Source organism: Solanum lycopersicum, chromosome 7 (genome assembly GCF_036512215.1).
Source record: "Solanum lycopersicum chromosome 7, SLM_r2.1".
Taxonomy (NCBI): domain Eukaryota; kingdom Viridiplantae; phylum Streptophyta; class Magnoliopsida; order Solanales; family Solanaceae; genus Solanum; species Solanum lycopersicum.
The window spans coordinates 59,305,384-59,313,944 of NC_090806.1; the positions used below are offsets into that span (position 1 = coordinate 59,305,384).

The 8,561-nt window shown below is 31.8% G+C and overlaps 1 pseudogene; it reads right to left on the reverse strand.

The window, feature by feature from the left end:
- Positions 1-313: 313 nt before the first annotated feature.
- Positions 314-1,252, reverse strand: LOC138337534 (zeatin O-xylosyltransferase-like; annotated as a pseudogene).
- Positions 1,253-8,561: the final 7,309 nt, after the last annotated feature.

The window sequence follows — 8,561 nt, forward strand, 5'->3', positions numbered from 1 at the left end:
TCAAGCAAATGCATTAAGGGGGAGTGTAGGAATTAATGCATCAATGTTTAGTCTTTCGAAATTGTCTCATAGTTTTTCAAGAAGTCTCTTTATAATTTCGTAGTACATGTATCGAGTAAATTGTGATACATGTATTTAGTTATTTGTGCAAGACTTTTTGTTTCTATTTTGAGTAGTATAAATAGTGATGTAGTTGATGATTATAATCATCTTAAGTGGCCTTAAGTAGCCTATAATAAACTTAAGCATTTTCTAAAGATATTATTTTTCCTTCCATATTTCCTACATACAATTGTAAGCAATAAGTAAGATTCTATCTTGTCATATGCGTCACGAAAGTCTGTAACTCGATTAGAAAAACACCACCTTCTTCCGTGGACCGCTTTACAGCCTTGCTTAGTTCGTGTGCTCTTTTCCTAACCATATCACCTTCTTCTAATGCCATTAGTTTGCTCACTATATTCTGAATGGTGGATGCACTCATTAGCTCATACTCCCACTCCCTAACATGCAAGCCTATTTTCAATATTTCCGTGACCGAAAAACCATTTTTGGTTGGTCGAATTGGATAGACCAAGCTTTTATTGGCACGCCTGCGATAATACTTTCTAAGCATGAAGTCCATCCACAATGACTCATGAACCCATTAGTAGATGAATGAGCTAATATTTCTTGTTGGGGTGCCCAATTTCTCACGACTAAGCCCATGCCTTTTACCCTTTCTTCAAATCCTTGAGGCAATTCAAGTAGTTCTGTATTGTTCTATTCACCTTTATTGTTAACAGGATCGCCTTTATCAACATCTCTAAATACCCGTATGAACTTATGTTTCCTTAGCTCTAAACCAATTACAATCTCCTTGATTTGTTCAGCTGAAAATGAAGTGGATGTTCCAAAATATACCTAAAAAACTGATTTTGGAGGTTGTTTTTTTAAGACAATCCAAACATAGGTGTTTATTCTCGATTTTATGATCCTTTTGTGTAGGGAGAATCGGTCCGAGAGACCATAGCTTCTTGTTTTTCGTGCATGCTAGATGTGTCATGGAGTCAATAAAAGCATTACCTTCAATTACTTGACTTGTATTGAAGATATCACCAGCACTCATGCCCATGCAATGTGATAGATACTTTGCATGGTGCTTGATATCCTTAGGGTTATAACATCCATCATTGGAGGGTAACCTTATAAGAAGTTGTTCTTTAAGTGGAATAGGCAACCCTTCTTTTGGGGCATAGTGACTACAATACATATCGAAAATAGGTAGGCAATGAAATACATAGGATTCTCCATTGAGATATGAAGAAATATTCTGAACATTATAGGACATTGAAAGATCGTAAATAACAACAATTCATCTTGCCTTTGAGGAGATATCTTGAAGGAAAGAAGCAATTGGTTCACGTGTTCGCATAGAAGCATGCCAAATATGCATGGGAATATTTGGAGGAGGATCTTGATTAAGAATTTGGAGGTCATGGAAGTGGATTTTCGCTATATCACAAGGATTCAAGGTAGTGGAGTGTTGCCTAACTTGAGTGTTAGAGGTGGCTAATCCAAGATAGTAGACCGGTAGACCAAAGGATGAAATTCGACATGCAAAATGGAGAAGTTGTCGGAGATGGCTTTGAAGATGTAATGGGGCTATCACTATAGCTACATCATCTTTGTTATTCATGTGTGAAGATGTTGTGGAATCTAGCTAGTATTATTTTGTTTCTTTAAGACTTGGACGACTTTTATAGTGTTACAAGTCTTAGGAAGGATTTATTGAGAATTGCACACATATGGCTATTTGCGTGTATATTCATTAATAGAGATTTGAACACATAAAGTACCAACCTAGAATTTAAGGCCCACATTTTCTAATTACTTATCTTTTCAGTGTAAATATTGCATGCATCCGATAAATAATTTTAACCAAATATTTGATCAAAATAAGTTATTATTGTTATAAAAGTAAACTCATAATGATATAAGTATAATAGAAGAAGATAAAAGAAGTAGATATAGGAGAGACTTTCTTCTTATTCAAGTTTATCTAAGTCTCATATGTATATCGTACGATTGTGAATGAACAACCCTACTTATAGTTGAGAAATCACTCCAAAAGCCACCATATTAAGTATCATAATAAATAGATACATTCTTATCCAAAAATATTATGAAACCTAGTGAATATGAATAGTTGTTCATGTACTGACTTTATAGACTATCCGCTCATTCAATGAATTTATAACACTCCCCCTTTGATGTTCATAGATATTGTGCATTGTTAAAACCTTACCAGAAAAAACCCTGTGGGAAAAAACTTTAGTGAAGAAAAAAGAGTACACATATTTTTTAATACGCATTATTTGTTGCCTCATTAAAAATCTTGCAAGAAAAATCCAGTGGGACAAAAACTTGGTCAAGGGAAAAAGAGTGCAACGCGTATTATACTCCCCCTGATGAAAACATCACTTAATTTCTTGTGATGATGTATCCAATCCTTTACACCAACTTCTCAAGTATTGATATTGACAATGTCTTTCTGATCAAATCACATTCACAAAGATTTTGCATCATTGAACTCATCTTGATATATCATTTTTTTATTTGATAAATATGACAAGGCTTTGACCTTAGCCGAATTTGAATATCATTCTATTCATCATTACCTCATTGTTGTAAGAAAATTGACCATTCAAGTTGTTCACATTAATAATCATCTCTTGGACAATTTCATTTGCAATTGATTATCTACATACTTTGGGGTTGGTATATTCTTTTTCAAAGATAAACCACATATTTCCTAAATGTGGTGTGTCATTGATTTAACCATACGACTTTTGACTTGCTTCAGGGAAAACTTTTATTTCTGCATGATTTGAAGAAGTGATCACGTACATTTGCTTCATTGATAACAAAGATATTATTGTGTCTCGACATGCAAAAAAATAGCGTTCTTGAGATAGATCTTTATGCGGATCAGATAAATATTGTGCATCTGCTTAACCAATAAATTCTGTCTTGTATTCCTTGGAATAGATTAAATCCATAACTATGGTCCGTCAACGATATTCAAGTATGTGATCAACACACTTTCAATGTCTTTTTGTTGGGGAGGAACTGAATTTTGCCAGTAAATTTATTGCAAAACGAATGTTTGGTTGAGTATTGTTAGCAAGATGCACTAATGCGCTGATTGCATTAAGATGGAGTTTCATCACCAAAAAGCTTTTCATCCTTATTTTGAGATCAAAATGAATCATCATTTATGTCAAGCGATCTCATAATTATTGGGGTACTCAATGAATGTGATTTATTTATATAAATCGCATCAAAAATTATGTGTATGTGCACTGATAGACAAATGTTTCATTTGTCAAATTATCAATCTGTAGGTCAAGACAAAATTTTGTCTTACCAAGACCTTTTCACAAATATACAAGGACAATTAGGATCATTCTTTTTTACCCTTTTCTTCCTTGACTATTTCAATCATATAAAAATTCTTGAAACTTTATTGAAAACGTTTCTTTCAAAATTTAATATGCTTCAAACACCTCGATTACTTCAAGGATTTTTATATAACCTTCATTTTTGTCTATCTAGACATGATAATTATCCATTATATGCATTCAAGTTTTTCATATGTTGCCAGATCAAAACAAACCTCATTGCATCCACCATAGGAGAAAACATCTCTAATAATGTCAGGATTTTTGAGACAAACCTTTATGCCCCAAGGCACAAGTTGTACTTGATCTCTTACGGTTATACTATCGCATAATAATTTATTTATACCCCACTGACATTATACCTTGATTTTTTATGGACTATTAATCCAAAATTTCAGTTTTCTAAGTTAAACAAAATATACCTAAATTATGCATCTTACTTGGCCAATAAATATCTGTCCACACTCTATGACAGATTTGAATTCAAGATCCTTGTCACAATTTATATCATCGAGCGCTACCTCATATTAAAGATATTGTCGATGGTTATTTGATGTTGATATTAATATGATATAACTTATCGAGATCTCATCATACTTCAGGTACCTGAACCTTTTCCGAGGTTTTACGAAGTATTATGTCAATGTGCTCTTTTATAGAACCCGCCTCATTATCATGACCATATTGATCATTTGCTTCTTCCTTATTCAAGGAATTATATATTTGGAATCGATTGGTCTATAACGCTTCCGGCGTATAATAGACTATGTCTTTCAAGGACTTCACATTGGAGCATTTGCAGCTGAATTATATCATAGAGTCAGTACATTCACCTGTAATTGATTTGCAACATTATGCAAATGAATTATCCCTTAAACTTTAAGTTCACATATTTATTTAATGATGATCTAGATAGTTTATAATTAACCTCACACATAATTTTGAGTTGTCAATCATCTCTTCCCCTAATGTTAGAATTTCTAACAATCATCCCAACCTTATTTGGGAATTCATCTTTGTGCGTGGTGGAGCAATTAGATCATAACCGCACATTTAAACTTTAGATGAAAATTGTTTGGTTTCAAACCTGAACCAATTATGATGGGAAAACCTTGTTGGCTTGATGCATACATATGTTGCTACATGTTAAATAAAGTTATCTCATACCAATTCTCATTTGAGAGTTTTTCTCTCATACCTATGGTTTAGCTATAATTGGAGGCATACAATTTTGCTAAATCAATCAGTATTATCATTATAATTTCGTAGTTGGGACTGTGCTCTTAATTTAACAATCGAGCAAACAACCTTACAAACACCATTTTGTAAGTTGAACAAAGAACATGTGACCATCGCATATATGCATCTATCATATAGTTGCAAATGATCAACATGGTGGGTGAATAGGCCCCATATTCACATTTTCATATGTTCCAAAAATTTAAGGGGATTATAATCTTAACTTTAGCTGGTACAATGATCATTTTATCAAAGATCAACAGAACAAGCAACACAAAGAATTCTTGAAGAATCTTTTATTTCTTTATCATATAATCTACATGAATTCTCAATTACATTTGCATCACATTTAAACCAGAGTGGTCAACTGGTCATGCCAACTGATCGTTATTTCAATGCACTTATAATTTACTTTTGCAAGTAGTTCCATCAGCATGCTCATGTTTGTGTGCAACAAACAAAAGAAAACAATGGGTAACCTTTTACATAGATATTTATAACCCACTTCGGTTGTAGTAATCTAAAGATAATAAATCTTTTCATAATTTATAATCTCAATATTTCTTTTCAATTCATCTAAAACTTAAAAAGTTTCTTTTGAGACTTCTACAAACCCAATATTATTCCTCTGATAATAACACAATTCATTAGAGTTTGCTAATAATTTTATTTACTATCACATATTCCATGAAATCATCCATATGGTGCACATCTCCTCCAAGGAGAAACTTATATTACTATTATCATGGTCAAACTGTTACGAGCAAGACATTTTTCTTGCTTCACTCTTGTTATACCGTAGGTACACAACGAAATGACAAATTTGTATTACCACACAATAATGGTCACAATCTGAATAGGTAAGAGTTATTTCTTTCTTTTGCCCTTTCGGTAGTTCACAATAAATATACCACAATATTTATGACATATAAACGTTTCATTCCTGCCAAATAAGATTTATTTATTTATCTCAAACCTCCCGTAGAGGTGAGTTGTGTCATATATCATTTTTTTCAAAGTGACATATACCCAGCAAATAATGATTTTATCACATCTTGATTCATTCTCTTATAAAATGGTCGAGCATTCATGATACCCATCACAAGTCACATTCTATTCAAGGAATGGACTAATCATTTATATGTACTTCATAAATTTGCATTATAATAACATTGTCATGACTTTAAAATTCATCATATTTCCATGATACACCTCAACATCACTTTGAAAGATCAAGTGTACCATCGCTTTATCTTCTTGTCTTCTGATGGAGAATTTATAAACTTGTCAAATTATTGAGTCGACAACATTCACAAGTCCAATGACCTTTCGTACCATTTTTATAATAAAAATTGTCTTCACATTTTGAAGGACTATTTGGAAAACTGATAATATTCTTTCTTTTGTAGTTACCACAATGGTGGTTATTATAATGTCGTCCCTTCACGCCCTTTTTTATATCGTTAATCATTTGTCATATTTTAGACTAAGGGCCCGTTGTGATGGTCTTAATAAAAGCAGCTTTAAAAAAGTACTTTTGAAAGTGCTGAAACTTATTTTCAAAAAAAGCAGTTATGCGTTTGGATAAAAGTGCTGAAGTTGTTATGCCAAACGTGAAAAGGGAAAAATGGAAGAAAGAGATGTTAAGGTTATATGGGTAATTTGGAGATTGTATAAAAATATTAAGGGCAAAAAGATAAAAATATGGTCAACTTAAAACAACTATTAAGCTAAAAAAAAAAGCACCTCTACCCCAACTTTTAACTTTTGTCTTAAAATAAGTTTTTTTAAACTTAAAATAAGTTATTTTGAGTATTGTCAAACAGTTAAATAAGTCAAAAACCAGCTTTTAAGTTGAGCCAAACAGGCTCTAATTATATACTGCTAGCACATTCATACGATAGAATAGAGAAATTGAACGAATTTCAAACTTATCATATACTACTTTCACATTCGCTTTAAAATGGAGCAAATTCAATGAGACACATTTTCAAGACATCAAAAATATATTATTTTTTCCTTAGTCATTATTTTATCATTATTGTGGTGCATTGACTCAAACTCAATATCTTATCCATATAAAGCGTGTTACACCATAATTCTATGAGACCTGAACCCAATCATGGTGCATCAAAACTAAAATTAATGTCTTAACCTCTTGGTGCGATAGAAAATGAATCTACCGTCTTACCGTCATATATATATATATATATATATATATATATATATATATATATATATCTGTGTGTGTGTGTGTGTATGCATATATATATGTGTGTATGTGTGTGTGTGTGTGTGTGTGTGTATGTGTGTGTGTGTGTGTATATTTAAGTTGCATCATGACTTTCACCAGATTTCTTACCCTTTTAGTGCGATGAGACTTGAACCCACCGTCTTACCCTTAATCAACGGTATAATAGACTGAAGTGCAACATGACTTAGCCTTTGAGTTTTCAAAACAATAAAAATAATATTCAAACTCATGTTATTAGAACTTTATATGTTCTTTCATTTAAGAAATTTTTTATAGAATGTCATATTCAATCAATAGTAGTATATGCATTTGGTTCCTAGTCAATGTTAGTAACCGAACACTATTATATTCTAAATCATAAGAAGATCTTAGAAAATACATTCTTGATTTTATGAATATAATACCTTTATTCTCATAATGAGAACAACCAAAACATGATCTATAAAAAAAACTAAAACTCAATTGGCTAGAGTCTCGTGCTGATAACGTGTTATAAAAGTAAAATCATAATGATATAAGTATAATGAAAGAAGATAAGATAAGTAGATGTATGACAAGACTTTCTTCTTATTCAAGTGTATCTAAGTCTCATCTGTATATCATGCAATAGTGAATGAACAACCCTATTTATAGGTTGAGAAATCACTCCAAAAGTCACCATATTAAATATCATAATAAATACATATATTTTTATCCAAAAAAAATCATGAAACCTAGTGAATATGGATAATTGTTCATGTACTAACTTTATGGACAATCCACTCATTCAATGAATTTATAGCAATTATTTCAACAAAATACTATGTTTTTTTCTTATTGAAAATCTACAAAATTAGATTTAACATATTTGATAGTATATATAAAATCAAGCTCATAAGAATATCATCATAAAGAGAAGAAGACGAGAGAAGTAGATAGAAGAAGAGGAATTTTCTTCTTATTCAAGTGTGTGTTACAATGGTGAATGATGTCTCTATTTATAGAAAGAGAAATCAACCAAAAGGTCACCATGTTTTATGCCACAATAGTAGATACATTGCTATCCCAAAAAGGTTCATATCACCTTGGCAATACATATCCATAATAAGGATAAGTTTATGATAACCTTAATGGATAATCCACTTAATTCAACGGATTTATAACACTCCCCCTTGGATGTCCATAGATAATGTGCCTCGTTAAAACTTTACTAGGAAAAACCTGGTTGAAAAAAATTCTAGTGAAGGAAAAAGAGTACAAATATCTTTTGATACGCATTATTTGTCGCCTCATTAAAACCTTTTTAGAAAAATTCAGTGGGAAAAAACCTCGATCAAGGAAAAAAGACGGCAACGCGTATTATACTCCTCCTGATTAAAACATCACTTAATTTCTTTCGATGATGTCTCCAATCTTTGTACATTTGATTGGTATATTCTTTTTCAAAGAAAAACCACACATTTTTTGAATATGGTGTGTCATTTATATCAACCAGACGCACTCTCGACTTGCTTCATGCAGGGCTTTTATTTCTCCGTAGCAACATTTGCTCCATTGATCGTCATGATAGTATAATGCCTCTATATGCAAACAAATAGCGTTTTTGAGATCGTGCTTTATGCGGATCAGATAAATATTTTGCATCT